At 40.4% G+C, this 21,005-nt stretch overlaps 1 long non-coding RNA gene across 1 annotated transcript in view; it reads left to right on the top strand.

Moving 5' to 3' along the window:
* LOC142664082 (uncharacterized) overlaps nt 1–13,979 on the top strand; it is a 31,911-nt gene extending 17,932 nt beyond the window's left edge. The window contains exon 4 of the long non-coding RNA XR_012851184.1: nt 13,907–13,979. This is a non-coding gene — a long non-coding RNA (uncharacterized LOC142664082). The remainder of the gene's footprint in view (nt 1–13,906) is intronic.
* The last annotated feature ends 7,026 nt before the right edge of the window (nt 13,980–21,005 follow it).

Below are 21,005 nucleotides of genomic sequence, written 5' to 3'. Positions count from 1 at the left end.
ATGCGGCTCCCATAAAATTCTATGAGCCCGTACAGTACCTCCAAATTTTATATGGAGGAATACAGAGATTTTTTCCTCACAGATTCATGAAGGTTTTCTCAATTAGAAACATTGGGTGCCTACATATCCATAAGGATTCCATGTGCAACCATACAGGGTCCATACACGAGACTTTCCTGTAGGCATGAGCCCTAAGAATATAACCCAGATCCAGCCCATCACCACTACTACTGGATTTACCTTTTAGGAGTCAATAGGTGCACAATGAGGCTGATTTACTAATACTGTCTGAGTTTTAGAGGGTATAAGCTTAAGGCCCTTTTACACGGGCCAATGATCGGGCAAACGAGCGTTCATATAATCGCTCATTCCCGATCATTGCCCTGTGTCAACAGGGCAGTAATCAGCCGATGATCGGCTGATCGTATTGTTTATGCTGCAAGAAATATTATTGTTGTAATTATTATTGATGGAAATGCATGGGACGAGCGATCGTAGTAATGATCGCTCGTTTCCATACATTACTGACCATAGCTCCTTGTGAAAGGACCAAACGAGCACCGATCAACGAGTTGTCTCATTGATCGGAGCTTATTGTTATGGCCCATATTGGCAGGTGTAATAGGACCCTTAGGCCAGTCAGACAGAAGATGTGTCAAATGTCTCAAAGTGGTTCATGCATGTATGATAAATTTATCGCATTTCGACAGGCTAGAAATTTTCCCTTCATTATACCACCTACACGTTGGATTACTTTGTGCCATATTTTTTTTGCCAAAATTTAAGCTAGAATTCTGGCACATTTTGAATAGTAAATTTGTCTATAATTTTAGTCTCTGTCCATTTAGCAGACCACACCTTACAACATGTATGCCTTTAAAATGTTTGTCCGCCATTACAAAATAAAACAGAAGATTGTGGTGCGCTCCTCACAACATCCGGTACCCTCTGGAGACTGGCCCTTAGACCACCCTGAATGTACTCCTCTCACCCCCACAGCACTATGATCACCTAATTAATTATCTGGATGCAAAAATGCTGCAGTCACTGGAACTGGAACTGTTGCCACTTGCCATCCATAAGCATTGGCATTGGGACGCTTACATTGTGTTGAGTGATATGCCAATGAATGTAGTCCTCATTAAACTTTGCATGAGGTGCATTACTATCTGTCTATAGTTGCAGAGTAGCCCGAGTCTTAAAGGGGTTGTATGAAAAAGTGTCTGTTTCTTTTTTCTAGAAATAGCTCCACACTTGAACATAGGTTGCGACTGGTATTGCAGGTCAGTCCTATTCCCTTGATGAGCTGCAATACCAGACACAAGCCATAGACAAAACTGTAAAAAAGCCCCTTGTTTTCTTATCTCACACAACCTTTAAATCAAACTAGCACAGAAATAAAACAAATACGTAAAGTAAGCAAATACATGTACGTTTGTGTTGCAAACTTTCCTTCGGAGCAGAATAACCTTGGAGCCTGCACTGATGATAGCAGAAGAGGATCTCCGCTTTTCAATCTCTCATGCCCTCATTAAACAAGGCACACTTTGATCACTGCCAAGTTTCAGAGGTGCCACAACAAGAGAGGGATGAATTTCCCGTACTACTGATTTCAGTAATAAAACAAATTATCTATTTTTGGAAGGGGGTTAACAAGAAAGTATTGTGTATTTGGGACTAATTGATTGGATTAGCGTTTCTACCTGTCTAAAAGGTCACTTCCTAATAGGAGTATAATTCCTTCTCTCCTGGGTCTGGAGCATTACTTACAGCAATACATTATGGCTAAGCTGTTGCTTCTCTACTTATTCTTCTAGGTAAAAAGCTAATTTAAAGTCTTTTATTTTTGGGTGTCCATGTTTTATAACAGAATTCCTGAATGCCTTTATAAAATTAAGATGGTAAATTATATTCCGCCAGTAGTTTTACTTACCGATAGATAAGACCATGCAATATGAATGAAAAAGAACATCATTTATTTTAGTATATATATATATATATATATATATATATATATATATATATATATATATATATATATATATATATATATATATATATATATGTGTGTGTGTGTGTGTGTGTGTGTGTGTGTGTAAAAAATACTATAACAATTAGCAAACTAAATGAAAAATATTAACAACTATGTACTTATAAGTAAACTAGACACATGTTTACGGCGCATAGTGTTGGGGGCAGCTAGGGAATGCATGACCAAATCCATAATGGAGTCGGAATGTAGAGTAGTATGAGATCACTATGATAAAGATGGTTGTCATGTATAGGGTAGAAGGAGTTTTCACCATAATGATAATAGAGGGGGTGTTTGGGGTGATAGGACTTCTGACCATAGCAATAGTGGAGAAGTATAAGATAGAAGGACATCCATAGAGGAGGAGTGTAGGGCGGAAGGACATCACCATAACATAATTGCAGGAAAATAATAGGTAGTAGGACCTATCCCATGGTAATAGAGGGTCTGGTAGCAGGACATATCATCAAATAATATGATAGAATAAGGTAGAGGAGGATAGGGCAGTAGTATATATCATCATAAAAGTAATAAAGTGAAGTCATTCCAGACTGCCACTCACAACTGTTAAAGGAACACTCTGGGCAAAACAGATACCCTGCGTTATGCCTAGTACTGGACCTAAAAGGGTAGGGCATGATACAGGGAACACCAAAAAGAGAATTCTTGTGTCATGCTCCGCCCCCTAAATCCCTGCACTAGGCATAATGCAGAGCATTAGTATTACCTGGAGTGTTCTTTTCCTTTACCTGGGTCAGAGATTTGTCTTGCTGCCCTGTATCTAAATACGCTGGGCAAGGCAGTGTGGCTTGTTGGCACCCCATCCTGGAACCCCACACGCCCTGCCTCCCACTCCTAGCTACACTCCTAGTCCACATAATTCTGGAGCAACTTTTTTTAGTAATTCCAAGGAAAGAATCCAATGCTTCTTTTTTAATTCTCTCCTATTGTTCTCTAAGCGCTCCGGCATATCAAACTCCAGCTGGAACCCGTCTATCTTCTCCAATTATGTAAATGCAGACTACAAAGATTAGCAATAGTTAGACAAGCCTAAATCCAATACCTGAACTCGAAAGCTACTTCAGACTTCACAACAGTCTTATTTTTCTTCATTGAGGGGGAGGAAATAAATGTATTTATCAAAGTGATGCACGGTGGCCTTCTGAAATTATGTGAGACACTCTGTTATTGTCACTTGACAGATGACTGTAGCTTCACCTGCCACTCTCTAAAATGATCCACAGCTGAAAATGATTGCATATTGGCTACACATACTATAGACCAAAATAGCAGGACTGTGCCTGGGGCTGCTAAGAAGACAGAAAACCCCTCCAGATCTAAGTAGCCCCTATGAACCCATCCACAGAAATCATTGTTTATTCATCTAAAGACCCTTTGTCATTGTTCCGAAGATCTTGTCCCCTTCAGCATGACATAACTACATAGAAGTTTATCTTAGGATATTACATTTTTTGTTGGTACGGCTAAGCATGATAGTCATTTTTCTTTGATTATTGTCCTGGTGGGGGGTGGGGAGGTCGTGTGACTGATTTTATGTCTGTCCTAATATGCATGGGCAGAATTGTCAGGGTGAACCTGTGACATGGGTGTGAGATCTGTCTCTATGTAAGAAAGAACTTGGTTTGGCACACTACGAGATGATGTCACGTAAAGTGAGCCTCATACATGTCACTCCCTACAACTTGTCTTCCAAATTTCACTTGCTCCATATATGCAATAGAAAGCTTAACGTTAAGTCATGAGTAACCACCAGAGATCTGTAGAGTTGGCTTGTATAATATACTACACAGGTTATATAGGATTACATTCAATTTCGGCATGTTACCCACATCCAGACTTTCGACATTGTGAGATGTGATGCAGTTTTTTGATTATTATTATTGGGGAGGTATACAAATTTTAACCCCTTGCAGCCATTTTTCAGATTTTCACTTTTTCCTCCCCACCTTCCAAAAGCCATAACTTTTTCATTTTTCCGTCGATATAGTCCTATGAGGGTTTGATTTTTGCAGGGCGAGTTGTAGTTTTTTGTAGCACCATTTATTGTACCATATAATGTACTAGGAAACAGGACAAAAAAGTATTTTTGGGGTAGAAAATAAAAAAAACTACGATTCCCTCTTGTTTTTTGCACTTCGTTTTTACGGAATCTCCCCTGCAATTAAAACAACATGTTAATATTTATTCTGTGGGTTAATACGATCACGGCGATACCAAATTTATATTAGTTTTTTTTATATTTTACTACTTTTACACAGAAAAAACTGTGAAAAATAAAATGTAGTCATAACTTTTTTATTTTTCTATTGATTAAGTGGTATGAGGGCTTATTTTGGGGTACATATCTGGTTTTTATCATTTTTTATTTCATTTTTTGTGGGAGATGAGGTGACCAAAAAATAGCGATACTGGCATTTAATTTTTTTTATGGCGTTCACCGTGCGGGTTAAATAATGATTGTAATAATACAGACTTTTACGGATGCGGCGATACCAATTATGTTTATTTATTATTTTTTTTACAATGTTCTAAGGGGAAAATTGCAAAAGGGTTTTTTTTTGAACTATCAATATTTTTTTTTTGGACATAAAAAAATAACTTTATTTCACTGATTTTTATTTTTTTTATTAGTCCCCCTAGGGGACTTCAACCAGCGATTGTTTGATCGCTTGCACTGTATACTGCACTAATGTATTGCAGTATATCGTCTTTCTGAAAGGCTTTTTTTTAAGCTCTGCCAGAACACAAAGATCAGACCTGGGGGCCTTCATTAGGCCGCCAGGCTGCCATAGCAACCATCGCCACCCCAGTGCATTGCGGAAGAGGGGGCGCGATGAGCTGCTAGAGGGGGTCGCCCCCTCTTTCCAACTATTTAAATGCTGCAGTCACATTTAATGGGTTAAACGAGCGTAATCGCTTTCAAGCGCAATCCCGCTCGTTACTGTGAAGTGTCGGCTGTGACATGCAGCCAACACCCGCATTGTATGGAGCTGGCTCAGCCCAGGAGCCCGCTCCGTATTTCCCCTACCTGGCTATGACGTATTGATACGTCAACTGTCAGGAAGGGGTTAAACAAATTGGGGGTAATAATATAAAAATTGTGTTCTTCTAATCACAATTCTTCTAATCATTTGTAATACATTTTATCTGCCCTAGTTTTCATAGTTTAGTTTACAGCTCAACAGGAAAAAACAATCTGAATAGACAGTGGTTGTCTCGAAGGGACTTCTGGATTCCCCTGCATAGAGTAGACACAGAGATGTTGGTTCAAAAGTATAGTAGAAATAAAACAAGGGCATCTATAAGAGCACAAAGGGTTAAACTAGTGGCTATTAAGCCCTCAATGTACAGAACTTGACACTGTATTTTGCGCCTGGTATCCATCTGAAAAGGACTTTAGGTGTTAATAGGTTTAGAACTTTGTAGGTGTTGTTTATGAAAAACTTTTTATCATGGTATGAGGCTGAACATTTTGGAATGATCTAAAAAACTATATTTTGTGTTATTTTTATTCATAGTGATAGATAAATATGAGGCAGATAGATAGATAGAAATAAAGGAAATAAGAGCAGCACCAAATAATAATAGTCAATGGTAGGTGCAGAACCCACGACTTGTAGCCTGCAATCCTTAGGTATGCATTAATAAGAAAATAGGCAGCGATCCAAAAAATAAGTAAAAAAAAGTCTGGACTTTATTAGCCCACGTGCAACGTTTCAGTCCTTGTGTTGAGGACCTTTTTCAAGCCTTTCCTGGACACAAGAACTAAGGACGTATTAGGGCTTGTCCGCACGTAACAGAATTGCTGCGTATATTCTGTCCGGAATTGAGGACGGAAAATATGCAGCGGAATACAGTAGCAGGGTAGAGGGTGAGATTTAACAAATCTCATCCACACGCTGTGTAAAATTTCCGTCCAGAAATTCACCTGCAGTTCTTTTTTGTTTTTGTTTCGCAGCATGTCAATTCCTGCTGCAGAAAGTGGATGGAATTGCTGCATTTTTCAGAGGAAATGTCACCATCTCACAGTGTAATGATGGGGGTAGGGAAACAGACAAGTGAGCCCTAATCTATCCGCCACTCAGTCCCTGCCTACTTGCAACGAACCGCCCTAGGCGATGGGGTACAACTGGGCGACGGTCCCTACGCTCAGTAAGTGCATGACAGACAAACAGACAAGGGTACACAGAAGCTAAGTGAAATGGGGCAGTTGCCCACGGCAACACCGTGAGCTACAAGAGTGGTGAACGAGCCGAGTCAAAACAGGAGTGTACGAGGTACCAAACGCAGAGCAGGAGAGTAGTGAACAAGTCGAGTCAAACCAGGAGTGTACGAGGTACCAAACGCAGAGCAGGAGAGTAGTCAGTAAGCCAGGGTCAGTATGAAGCAGGGTCAAATAGTTCAGAAGCTGCAGCAGGGCCAGGAAACCAAACGAGAAGAATCACAAGCAAGGAGGAACAGGAAAGGCAGGTATAAAAAGGGCGGGAGCTAGCTCCGTCTGGCCAGGCTGCGATAGGCTCTCCCACTCCTAAGCCTGCCATCCTGAGTGGTGGAAGATGGAGTCAGTCTCACAGACATAGAAGCAGGTGCAGACTGATTACCTATGGGCGTTTACACAGAAGCTGTGCCTGGCAGATCCTTTACACACAGACTTGAAAATAACGCAGCAAAATCCGCACCATTTTCTGCAGTAAAAACCACAGGAGTGTCTGCTAGTTTTAGCGGAAATGCTGCAGAAATTTTCTGAAGCAATAACGTTACGTGTGAGCAAGTGCTCAGTCCTTGTGCCCAGGAAAGGCTTGAAAAAGGTCAAACTTAATTCCAAACTTTTTTTTACTGATTTTTTTGAGTGCTGCCTATTTTCTTATTAATGCTTACCTAAGGATTGCAGGCTACAAATCGTGGGTTCTGCACCTACCATTGACTATTATTATTTGGTGATGCTCTGATTTCCTTTATTTGTATCTATTAGTATTATTTTTTTTACTTATTGTATTAGATATATAGATTTTTGAGATAGATAGATAGATAGTCTTTCATGCTGCATTCATTACATTATCATTATATTGACAGTTAATTGCAATAAGGGTCATGTATAGCTCTGCTATATATTTGCAATATTCTGAGACAGTATATAATTATATGTTATAAAAAAAAAATAGCATTTTCTGTACTTATCTTTTGGAAACAGACATTATCCTGATTAGAGGATAATTTATAATATTTTTTATTTTAGAAATACTGTTAATCTGTTTGGTTATATAATTGAATGTTAAGCTTGGTGTCAATTTCTCAAAATATTCTTTACCAATCCTTAAGAACGGGGAGGAAATTAGTTTCCCATGCATGATGTGGAAGATTAGGATTTTAAGAATGAGGATCGGATGATATCTTTGCATAGATCAACAGAAAAATAAGCAGAGGCTTAGAATGAATGATTATTGGCATGTGAGATTGTGAGAGGAAATGGATCCAAATGTAGATTATATATTACTATAGGAATAATAACTGTCAAAGGGTCCGTAAAATGAATGACTATTACAGGGCCTACAGAGGATGGTATGAACCCATTATGTTGCCAACGGTTTTGGCATAGAGCTAAACTAGTGAGCGAAGTCTAAGGAATAGCTAGGTGTTCACCCTTTACCCTTCCCCTGGTTGCTACTTCCAGAGTAGTCTCTGTTGTCAACAGTCGACGTGGACAGGAAAGGTTCATCAGGCAAGATTTAGTAGGGTCTGATACTAGCATAGGGCAGGCGATAGACGTTTACTCGCGGTTAGTAAAGTCAGAGGTGATGGCAGGCAGCAAACAGGTGAGGTCACGTTCAGGCAGGGTCGATAACAGAAAATCCAAATCCAAGCCTCATGTTAATACCACTAACAAGGTAGAGTATGGAACCTAATTGCTCAGGAATGGAGTAATGCGGGAGGTACCCTGTTATACAAAGGAAAGATGGGTATAATTTGGCATGCGCTAGCCCTTTAAGAGCAGAGAGGTCAGTGCACGTGTTCCCTAAAGGCAGCAGAGAGAGCCAGGAAGAGAGCACCAGAGGAATGGGAGACCGCGAGCAGAGCGGAGTAAAGGAGAGACACGACGCTGGGTGCCACACCATTGATGTCATTGATATTGGAAGACGCTTCAACGTTAAACTTTGACTCCTAGTCTATGAATAAGAGGGATTACATTTAAATATAGACTAGGACCCTTCTAGAGACCATGACTTCCAAATATTTGAAGGATGAATTATACTCAATATCCTGAAGTGGAGTATCCAAAGAATATGCAACTGGGTCAATTGGAAACAGAAGAGACTACTGCCAATTTATTAAAAAGCAAAATAACCAAATTTATCAAAGATATTGCAATGTCGGGGTAGGGAGACAGACAGGGGAGCCCTAATCTACCCGCCACTCAGTCCCTGCCTACTTGCACGGCCCATCCTAGGCGACGGCGTACAATTGGGCGACGGTCCCTACGCTCAATAAGTGAACGACAGACAAACAGACAAGGGTACACAGAAGCTAAGGGAAATGGTACAGTTGCCCACGGCAACACCGTGAGCAACAAGAGTAGTGAACGAGCCGAGTCAAACCAGGAGTGTATGAGGTACCAAACGCAGAGCAGGAGAGTAGTCAGTAAAGCCAAGGTCAATTAGAAGCAGAGGTCAATAGTACTAGCAGGAACAGCAGAGCCAGGAAACCAGACAGAATCACAGGCAAAGGAATAGCAGGAAATGAAGGTATAAATACACCGAGGGCGGGAGCTAGCTCCATCTAGCCAGGCTGTAATAGGTTCTCCCACTCCTCAGCCTACCAGCCTGAGTGGTAGCAGATCGAGTCACTCTATCAGACCTCAGAGCAGATGCAGACTGATTAACCACGGGCGTCGACACAGAAGCTGTGTCTGGCAGATCCTTTACAGATATTCATACTAATCAGAATAGCTTTTGTAATATTGCCTAAATCCCTCTATCTCTCTTCGTTTTAATAATGAATGCAAAAGGCTCGATAGCCAGCGCAAAAAGAAGGGGGGATAGGGAACAACCCTGCTGTAATGAATCGGGGTAGGGAGACGACAGGTTAGCCCTAATCTACCCGCAACTCAGTCCCTGCCTACTTGCACGGCCCGTCCTAAGTGACGGCGTACAACTGGCTCAATAAGTGCAAGACAGACAACACAAGACAAGGGCACACAGAAGCAAAGGGGAGTAGGGGCAGTTGTCCACGGAAAACCGTGAGCAACAGGCAGTGGTGAACGAGCCGAATCAAACCAGGAGAGTACGTAGTAGCAAAACAGAGCAGTAGACTAGTCAGGCAAGCCAGGGTCAAAAAGTTACAGCGGTCAATCAGGTAAATAGCAGGAATAGCAGAGCCAGGAAACAAGAGAATCACAGGCAAGGAAAATGCTGCAAGTGAGGGTATAAATAGACCAAGGGCGGGAGCTAGAACCGTTAGGCCAAGCTGTGATAGGTTCTCCCTCTCCTCAGCCTGCAAGCCTGAGTGGTAACAGATCGCGTCACTCTAGCAGACCTTGGAGCTGATGAAGGCTGATTAACCCCGGGCGTCGACACAGAACCTGTGTCAGGCAAACCCTTTACACCTGCTATGTCCCTCTGGATAGACCAAAAAGAAGGGATATTTCCCAATTAATAATCACCATGGTCTTTGGATCTGCATACTAAAACTTTATTCAAGAAATAAAATTATGACCAAAGCTGAATTTCCCTAACAGAACCCAAAACAATTTCCATTCAATAGAGTTAAACTGTTTTGACGCATTGATTAACCCAATTCACCTGACATAAAACCACATTTGTCATAATGGACCAGTCAAGCAATAACTTTATTAAGTCTTGTCGAGAAGGACCTTGGCCAATAATTTACGATCACAATTGATCAAGGTAATAGGTCTTCAGGACTTTGCCAGAAGCGGATTCTCATCAGGCTTTAACATAAGCCCAATCAATGCCTCCTTCATAGATTCCAATAGGGCCCTCTTAACAAGGCAAAAGCTGCACATCTGCAATATCTGAAGAAATACATCTTATATTCCCTATACACTTCCAAAGGGATCCCATCAATACCAGGTGACTTGTTTATCGAAATAGCCGTTTTGTATTTCCTCCAAGGAAATTGGTTGATCTAACAATTCTCTCAGGACAGTGGATCGAAATAGAGCTCAACAATACAGCATGTCGATTGGCGCTAGTTTGCTTCATTGACAGTATGGGGACGAATAATCGTTGATTTGATTCTACGTCCTCATACATTTTGCATCCCCGGTTTACACAAAGAGATTTGCTACTGATTAGCGACAATTTTTTTGGCCACATAAATGATCCGATCAGCCGACTCACTAACTGCCCTGTTTACACTAATTCTCCCGATCATTGATCCTTGTAAAAGGGCCCTTACATAGTACATCTTATTTAATGCCACCTACTACTTGAAAGTGATATTTCAAGTCCTGTTGGTGTTTTTCAAACTATCTTAATAAAGTTTTACATTTTTAAAGAATATATATATATAGACCTCCAAGCCTTCCTGCATACTGTCATACCCTCACACCATAGGAAAGAATTAGTGATTGTCTACAGGATATGTGAAGTAAAGTTTCTATGTAAGTGGATCAAATGCTAAATGATTTATTTCAGAATCCACAAACACATATATCCACTTTGATGTGAAGGGCCCCAAGTGCATTGAGGTGCACGGCGCTCGGCCTTTCCCACCAGATAATGTACGTCAATCTCAGGTAGCTTTTCGAGCCCTCAGGCAAATCACCTTGTTTGTGTACTTCTATGGACGATCTAGGAAGAAAATGGTTAATTGTTATTTTATTTCTTTGTTTGTCTTCTCTACTTCCTTAAAAGTTGTTCCAGAGCTCTTAAATATTTAAATACAATTGTCAGACAAAGGACAAAAGTACAAAAATAAGTTTAATTTCTATTCTTGTATCTGTGAGGGAAGTGCCTTCTAATCGAATGCAGGGGATCTGGAGTTATCATCACTGTGTATGTACCCAGAGGCAAAAATTGAAGTTCCCAGGCCCCAAGGTAAATTCTGTAACAGGGCCCCACCACCTAAGTGCCATTTATAATACTAGTTTTTTATGTGGCAGAACGGTCTTTGGGCCCCACAAGCACCAGGGCCGGCGTGCGACTGCTACCTCCGCAACCCCTATAGCTTTGTCCCTGTATTAGCCTTTATTTGTCTAAGTTAGGATTTACTAGAGGTTCAAGGTGACTTCTAAAATAAAACTTGAAATAAAGGAGACCTCCAGTAGAAATTAGAGTATCCCATTGTCATTATTCATTAGAGAGTCCTTCAGAATAAGCAGCCATTTGGGTCAAACCTCCAGATGACCACAGTCCTAAGAAGACCGGAATTTGAGGGACATCACATTCACTAGAAGGGGCTTTGTGTGGAATTAAGCAACCATCATTTCCCCCCCAGGACCAGAGAGTAAGCAAAATGGCCACTGCACCCTAGTGGTGAAGCCATGATACCAATCAAGGGTTCTTCTAAGTATTTGCTGCAGGAGCCAAAAAGTGAAATGGTGCCTATCATCTCCAAATTGAAAAAGATGGAGGATTGGACTGGATTTATCAACATACTGCCCGACATTGACTGCAAACTGTCATATAAGTTTAACAACTAAGTAGGTACCTGCTTATCATAATAAAGTAGGCGCTTGCTTACTATTTTTTTTAAATAGATAGATATAATGTGCCTTTGAAGATGAGTATGTAGAGGCTTGGCATTGGGCTTCACATCTACCTGGCAGAGTTCTTGTTTAGTTTACTTTGTACTAATATTGTTTTTAAGATATACGTAGGATACGTCTTTTCTAATAATCAACTGTACCTTCAGAGCGATTACATATTATTTAATGGGTATCCAACTATAAATACAGTATTACAGGTGGTGATGTCTTCTATACACTGCACACCGAGAAGAGGAAAATCCTGCTCTCCAGTCTCTATCTATCACATATATAGAAGCAGGAACATGGAGGGGTTATACAGCAGTAATAAGCAGTGTAGCTGTGAATCCATCACTAGTAGGGTCGGACTGGCACACCAAAGAACCAGAGGATCCTCCGGTGGGCCCAAGTATTAACACAATAATGGGCCTTAAATGTCCTGCAGAAGACAACCCCATTTGAAGATCTTTGGAGTCAATCAATTGCCACTAGGGTCTATTTCTTATGGGATTATTCACACATTACCTATAAGACTTTATTGATTAAATATCCTATGTGTACAATGATAACAACAAGGACTATGATGCGATTAACCCCTTAATGACCAGCCTATTTTAAACCTTAATGACCAAGCAATTTTTTACGTTTTTCCATCGTCGCATTCCAAGAGCTATAACTCTTTTATTTTTGCGTCAACATAGCTGTATAAGGTCTTGTTTTTTGCGGGACAAGTTGTATTTTTTAATAGCACCATTTTGAGGTACATATTATTTATTGATTAACTTTTATTAACTTTTTTTGGGGGGGAATAGAAAAAAACCTGAAAAGTTTGCCACGCTTTTTCGCGTCTTAAATCTACGCCGTTTACCGTGTGATATAAATAACACAATAACTTTATTCAGCGGGTTGTTACGATTGCAATGATACCAAATTTGTATAGTTTTTGTATGTTTTACTACTTTTACACAGGAAAAACACTTTTTTTTCAAAATTATTTGTTTTTGTGTCTACATGTTTGAATGGCCGTAACGTTTTTATTGTTCCGCCGATGCAGTTGTATGAGGGCTTTTTTTTTTGCGGGAAGACTTGTCGTTTTTATTGGTACCATTTTGGAGTAGATGCGACTTTTTGATCACTTTTTATTAAAAAATTTTAAGTCAGGATTCACAGAAAACAGCAATTTTTCCATAGTTTTTTATTACATTTTTTACGGCGTTCACCGTGCGGGTTAAATAATGTAATAGATTTGTAGTCGGGGTCGTTACGGACGCGGCGATACCAAATATACGTATCTTTTTTTAATTTATTTTGGTTTTTTAATAGTAAAGCATTTTGTAAGGGGAAAAGCTGGGTTTTTCATTTTTTTTCAATTTTTTTTTAAAAATTAACTTTATTAAACTTTTTTTTTACTTTTTTACTAGTCCCACTAGGGGACTTCACTATGCGATTGTCCGATTACATTTATAATACACTGCAATACTTTTGTATTGCAGTGTATTACTGCCTGTCCGTTTAAAACGGACAGGCATCTGCTGATCATGCCAGAGGCATTCATGAGGCAGGCATTCATGACAGGCAGACCTGGTGGCCTTTATTAGGCCCCTGGCTGCCATAGAAGACACAGACACTCGGCGCTCTTATCGCCGGGTGTCGGTGGGAGAGAGAGGGAGCTCCGTCCCTCTCTCCAAAACCATTCAGATGCGGTGCTCGCTATTGCGCACCGCATCTGAGGGGTTAAACATGTGAGATCGATACTTATATCGATCTCACACGGCAGAGCAGGGACGCCCCCAGCCCTCAGCTACGTCTAGCAGCTGAGAGCAGGGAGATTTGACGGCTCCCTGCTCTGTATACTTATCCTGATGCAGTGCCGTAAAAAGGCATATGCATCAAAATAAAGCCCGTTAGTGGCCGCCGTTAAAAGGCGTATTGGCGGTCACTAACGGGTTAAAAGTGGACATGTACATGTTCTATATAGATGGACGGTGGGCCCTCAGATTCATTTCCTCTGGTGTGCCGGAGGAATTCCAGTCCGTCACTGAGCACTAGTGTGAGATATAACACTTACTAGAAGCTGTAGCAGTGTATTTCTCTGCCTCTCTCACTCTGCTTGTGCTTATTCCTCCCCTCTCCATACATTTCTATAGGCAGCTGTAGCCTGATCCCTCAGTGATAGTCCATCTTCTCCAAGACAAGACGAAGAAAGCAGTAAATTCCGAGTAAGTGAACAGTTAGGCGGGAGATGGGGAAGAAAAGGAGCATGATAAGTGGAGAAAGAGGCAATTTTCTCTGTGATATATAACAAAGTTTGTTATATGCGCTTATAGTATTGATTTATGCAAAGTTTGTTAAGGGTCTGGTGCCTTTTTAGAGCTCATGGGCTTCAATGCAACATCTGTGCTAAACTATAACCCGGCATTGACAATGGTCCACCTATTTGGAAGTGGTGCTATTTGGCACCACTGCCCGGATGTGACTTCAACCTATGCATACCTTATAGAGTAAACATGATGTAGCTTAAAACCTAAAGGAAGTTCTCACACAACATAATGTGGACTATATCACTGTACAGATAATAATAACCTTTTTTTTTTATGTAGCGCCAACATTTGCTGTAGTGCTTTACAGCACTGTGTGAAAAAATAAGGGTATTTTCTGTTGAACTATACTTAACAGTGTTTGCAGACTACAAACAACTACATAAGACTAAGTCTATTAAGTGGCTTGTGCCATAAAAAAAAAAAAGTAGACTGGAACGTAAGTTCAATCAGCACAGATTTCATTTAACAAGGTTTTCTGCTACAGGTCTGCAGCTTGGAATTGATTAAATTAGTTCTTTGTTCTACAATTACCAGATCATAATGTCAGGTATCGGGATACTGGTCTGTAACTCGGCAAGAAAAGCTCAGCTCCAAGTATTATGTGCAGCTTGGGTATAGTGCGCCAGGTGAATGTACATTCTTCTATATTTAAGGGTAATTCCATATGGATATCATATACGTAATAAAGTTAACATTTCTCCAAGAAATATCCCTCCTGAGGCCTCTCCAGTAGAGAATGGTGTTGTTACTGTTTCCAGGATGTGTCTGAATAAGGTCTGAACACCTTTTTGTTTTCAATTTGTTTTTTCGAGTACAATATTTTTAAAAAGGATTTGGATAGTCTTGCAGCCAATCAGATAATTAATATATCACCCCCAAATATATAGAACCATTTGAAAAGTGCATTTATGGGTACATTTAGAATGAACCCAAATGCATTGGATAACTAATATAAAAATATGTAAAACAGACTGATAAATGTTTTGTTTCTTTTTGCATCAGTTGTTCAATCTGCTTTTGTTGTTCCTTTAAATCTGATGTAAAAAAAAAAAAAAGAGAATAAAACATTCTTTTCTCTTTTTACAGGATCCAAATCACATCCCAACAAAATAAAAATGAGATTTGAACCCATTGAGATGAACCGGATTTGTTGATGGATCTATTTTTTAATATTTTTTTTTACAAGTCCTTGTAATGAAGGATTTTTTACCTACTCATGATACTAAAGGGAAAAGTTACTTTCACATGGCTTATTAGTCTGCCAATACATACTTTAGGTGTTAAGCATGAATTTGAACCCTGAACATGGACTTTCCTGGTAATATTGAAAGAGAGCTACTTTTGCTGGATCCCAAATCAACATCAAATCTTGACCATCTGCCTCCAGAATAATGAAGATTTACCAGATCTAGGATTTGTAGTCTAAAACAGTGCTTCTCAAACAGTGAGCTGGTGAGATCCAGTTGGGGAGGCAGTTTTGGCAAAGTGATCATACGTTGCACAGGCATTTCTATGGATGCACTAATCTCTGGTCAAGTAACACAAGTGACTTTGTTTCTGCTTATTTTAATATTCTACTGTGTTCGGAAAACACATTTTAAGATCATTCTGATAACACCATGGTCTGGCTGGTAAAACCCTTGTAGAAAAAGATTGAGCAACCCTAGTCTAAAGTGACTGAAGTCCTATACAATATGGTGGAAAATTACGCATTCCAACTGGTCAGATCACAAGATTTTTGAGAATTTTTTTTCCAGGTCGCATAATACTACGAATTACCCAAGATCTAGAATACCGCTATTCTGATCATTCATCCTGGTCTTCTTGAAAACACCAGGCAATCAATCTGGGTAGAACTTATGGAGTTACACATAGTCCCTGTGGCTGAAAACGCTATGTGCCTCCATAAGGAGCCATATTACAGAGCTATTCTCTCCTTGAAGCAATGTTTCTATGGGAGAATATCTCCATCATATGAGACCCGATGGTGGAGTCATACAGCCAGATTCATACAGCCAACAGAAAAAAACCTCTGCGTGTCTCCCTATGATATTGGAAGCATACAGAGGTACGGTAAAGCCACATAAAAGTTAATGGGTGGTGTATTATGGCTCCAAAAGTAGTGCAGAGCCATAATACACTCTTGTGCATGAGGCCTTAGTCTCATAAAAGTAAAAAGCGAGTGAGTATGTAGGAGAAATTATATTTTTAGACAAATAATTTTTTTTCTAGAAATGCAAAAATTACAAGAATATGGGAAAAAGAATCTTAGTTTTAGATCTATTTTTGTGATGACCATTTATGATACCTAAATGGCAACCAAGTTAAACCTTCAGTTCTTTGCTTAGAGCAACATTAGGCCACGTTTCAGTCAATTTAAACTTTTTTCATATATAAGAACAGTGAAAATAGTAGGACTTCTAGACGTCGACACCTTTAGAAAATGTTTCAGCTCTCAATTACTGTAGACCTTTCCCATTCCTTCAGCCGTTCAAAGATAGTTCTATCAGCTAGCGAAGTACTGATCTTAGGAACGTCGTTTAGAAAAAAAAGCCACTGACATTAACCAAGACTAGGAATGTAAGTGGAAAGGCAGACAAAGAAAATGTAAAACTGTCTCATGACCTAGATATAAAAAAGACCTCACGCTTCTGAATTGATATGTTGAAATACATTTGCAGTAGAAGAAAAAGTTATGAATAGGATTTCATGCACGTTGGCATTTCCAGAGATTGAATTTCATGTGAATGACTTCGAAGTTCATGGTCTCTAGTTATTCAGATACAGGCCGGACATAGTTATGCAATCTGCGAATCATTAGAATGTAGCTGTATCAAAGGTTGGACCACAGTTTCCAACTAAATAGAGCCAAAATATATTCAACCTGGATCACGCTTGTCCTTCATTCAACCAATTGCTTCCGTTCTATAGAATTTCCCAAATAATTTCTATTGAAAGTTTTTGCTCCTGGCAGGAGCAGAGCTGCTCACTGTAAATGTTTTTCTTCTTTTTGTAAAATATTGAGAATTTTCCAAAAATTATTTTCTAAAATCTTCTTTCCATTGACAGTTTTCTGCTCGATTCTAGATTTGATATACAATGTGTAGACAACTCTATGCTTTCGGGAAAATGCTGTATTCAATGTGCTGGAAAACATTCCCTGATGAAATTACTGCAAAACTGAAAGGCAAAGAGAAACGAAAGGAAAATGAAATCCTAAATAAAAAAAGAAAAAGTCCCACATTGTAATTATACATGGAAAGTCTTTTTGATTCCCTAATGTATAATATTATAGCTGCACTGCTTGCTGAATATGTTTTGGTCGCTACTTAGCAAAAGAAGCTGCGCTGACGGGTGACATCACTGGACCTCCACATTCAGTAGAATTGTTGGTAGTACATATTTATATACACACCCAGCACCTTTAGTCTCAGCTGCCAGGCAGATTTAAAGAGTGGCTAGGAGACAGGGCTGGATTGGGGATGTCCAGATAAGTATTTTTTTGCTACATTTATATTGCAAGGGACTTTTTACTTCCCTGCTAAAGTTTTCCAATGATAAACAGTGTAAAAAATGTTAATGGACATCATTGTCCCATAACTGGGAGTCTGACTGCTGGGTCCCTAATAGAAGCCAAGAATAACGGGGTTGCTATGCTCAGTAATGTGCAGTGGCCCCTTCGGTTTTATTCCAAAAAAAGCCCTACTCCCGACCTAATGTTGTGCCAGCACTGTAACACTGCCCACATCGATGAAATATCAAATCAATATGACATCAATGTCTATTGCCAGAACACCTTGAAGTTATAAGGCAAAAGTATTCTAAATCCTATTTTTTTTACCCCTACATCTATATCACATCATGAGCTAAATATACATCTGTCATCAGGACCTTATAAGGTTGGAATGCACTAGTCACTAAATCCAAGTTTCAGAAGGTGCAGTCTCCCTCTTTAGGCTTGGAATGTACTAGTCCCTAAATTCAAGTTGTCAGAAGGTGCAATCTCTCGATTTAAGGTTGGCATGCACTAGTCACTAAATCCAAGCTATCAGAAGGTGCAGTCTTTCACTTTAAGTTTAGAATATACTAGTCACTAAATCCAAGTTATCAGAAGGTGCAGTCTCTCTCTTTAAAGAGGCTCTGTCACCAGATTTTGCAACCCCTATCTGCTATTGCAGCAGATAGGCGCTGCAATGTAGATTACAGTAACGTTTTTATTTTTAAAAAACGAGCATTTTTGGCCAAGTTATGACCATTTTTGTAGTTATGCAAATAAGGCTTGCAAAAGTCCAAGTGGGTGTGTTTAAAAGTAAAAGTCCAAGTGGGCGTGTATTAGGTGCGTACATCGGGGCATTTTTAATACTTTTACTAGCTGGGCGCTCTGATGAGAAGTATCATCCACTTCTCTTCAGAACGCCCAGCTTCTGGCAGTGCAGACACAGCGTGTTCTCGAGAGATCACGCTGTGACGTCACTCACAGGTCCTGCATCGTGTCAGACGAGCGAGGACACTGGCACCAGAGGCTTCAGTTGATTCTGCAGCAGCATCGGCGTTAGCAGGTAAGTCGATTTAGCTACTTACCTGCAAACGCTGATGCTGCTGCAGAATCAACTGTAGCCTCTGGTGCCGGTGTCCTCGCTCGTCTGACACGATGCAGGACCTGTGAGTGACGTCACAGCGTGATCTGGCAGAAGCTGGGCGAACCTCCTTACTTCACCACGTGAGGTCTCCTCTCAGACAAGGCCACATCAGGATTTGAACCAGTGTCCACACAGAAGACACTGCTTAAGCACCAGACCACCAGCTCAGGCTCTGAGCTTTTTTATTGTCCCCATAAGACCAAATGTAAACGTCACTTCCAGCAGGAATAAGAACATGTCATTTTTGGAAGAATTTGTTGCCAACAGTTGATAGCAGAGGTAGTGCACTGGTAAAGATCTCTGCTAATAAATTTGAGGTGTGAGGACCATGTGAGTTCTATCTCAAAGATCTCCAGCCTTAAAAGCAGTTAACCCTCAAGCCACCGTGCTTTCATGTCCCAATGTGATCCAAACTTTTATCTTGTTGAAGATCCGATTACCCGTTTTTAAAAGAGGTGAAAAATGTGTCCTTGTAAAGCTGCCGTGCAGCTATCTCTATCTGTTTTGAGCATAGGAATCACTTCTGTACGATGTGGGTTCTAACACCCACGTTGTCCTCCTGGTGAACTTGGGCAGCTCCCCCTTTCCCAAAGTGCCACCTACGGAAGGATGGATTATGATACCTGTTTGAGTAATGAGTATATTGCTGAAATCTGTAATAATCTACTATATAAATATAGCTGTCTCAAAAGAGACAGCTGCATAATAAAATTTCTTTACATGATTAACAGCCCTACGCAGCAACAATCTCACTGCGCTGCCTCCACACCGCTATAAACACCACCCAGCAAAGTACCATTTTAGACAACCCACACATCAGGATTTGAACCAAGAACTGCACTGAAGACACTCACTGTTTAGACACCACTTAATCACCACATGTTGGCACGTTGGCTTTCTTAGCGTCCCCATAAGACCAAATGTAATCATTACTTCCAGCAGGAATAAGAACATGTCATCTTTGGAAGAGTTTGCAGTTGGCTCTCGACAGCAGAGATAGCACACTGGTAACGTTCTCTGCTGACAAACTATAAGTGTCAGGGATGTGTTGGTTCTATCCCCAGGATCTCCCCGTTGTGTCTCAATTTTGAAAGTCTTTCACCAGTGCAGGTTCACAAGGCGAGGCATCCTTTTATATGAGAAATGTATTGCCCTGTTGCGCAACAACCGCTAGCCAAAATTGTTGGAAAAACATCAGCAAGCACAAGCCACAAACTCCTATAAGCGAAGAGACCACCATCTACCACACAAGCAGCATGCAGGATGCTTTGAACCTAAGAACATGGGCTAACTCCCTAGCAAACCAGGCCTAGGCACTTAAGCCCCCCCCCCTTCTCCCTCACCAATGTGATCTAAAGTTTTTCTTGTTGAAGGTCTGATTACACTTTTTTAAAAGAGGCGAAAAATGTGTCCATGTAAAGCTGCCGTACGGCTAGCTCACAGCTTGTGTGATCCAAGTTGAGTGCAGGGATCACTTCTGTACAATGTGGGTTCTAATCCCCATGTTGTCCTCCTGGTGACTTTGGGCTGCTCCCCCTTTCCCAAAGTGCCATTGATGGATTATGATACCTGTTTGAGTGAAGAGTATATTGCTGAAATCTGCAATAATCTACTATATAAACACAGCTGTCTCAAAAGAGACAGCTGCATAAGTAACTTTCTTTACATAATTAACTATCTTATGCAGCAACAATCTCACTGCACTTCCTACACACCAGCCAGCAAAGTACCATTTTGGACAACCCATACATCAGAATTTTAACTAAGGACTGCACAGAAGACACTCACTGTTTAGACACCACTTTAACCACCACACCACCAGCTCACATTGGCATCTTAGCTTTCTTATTGTCCCCATAAGACCAAATGTATTCATTACTTCCAGCAGCAATAAGAACATGTCATCTTTGGAAGAGTTTGCAGCTGGCGCTCGACAGCAGAGGTAGTGCACTGGTAAAGTTCTCTGCTGATAAACTATAAGTGTCAGGGACGTGTTGGTTCTATCCCCAGTATCTCCTCCTTGTGTCTTGGTTTTGAAAGTCTTTCACCAGTGCAGGTTCACAAGGCAAGGTATCCTTTTAAAGGAGAAATGTATTGCCCTCTTGCGCAACAACCGCTAGCCAAAATTGTTGGAAAAACATCAGCAAGCACAAGCAAAGAGACCACCATCTACCACACAACCAGCATGCAGAACACTTTGAACCTAGGAACATGGACTAAATCCATAGCAAACCAAGCCTAGGCACTTAAGCCCCAAGCCACCACACTGTCATACTGCCACCCCC

This window comes from Rhinoderma darwinii, chromosome 11 (assembly GCF_050947455.1).
Source record: "Rhinoderma darwinii isolate aRhiDar2 chromosome 11, aRhiDar2.hap1, whole genome shotgun sequence".
Taxonomy (NCBI): domain Eukaryota; kingdom Metazoa; phylum Chordata; class Amphibia; order Anura; family Rhinodermatidae; genus Rhinoderma; species Rhinoderma darwinii.
This window is presented reverse-complemented; position numbering and strand designations above follow the sequence as displayed.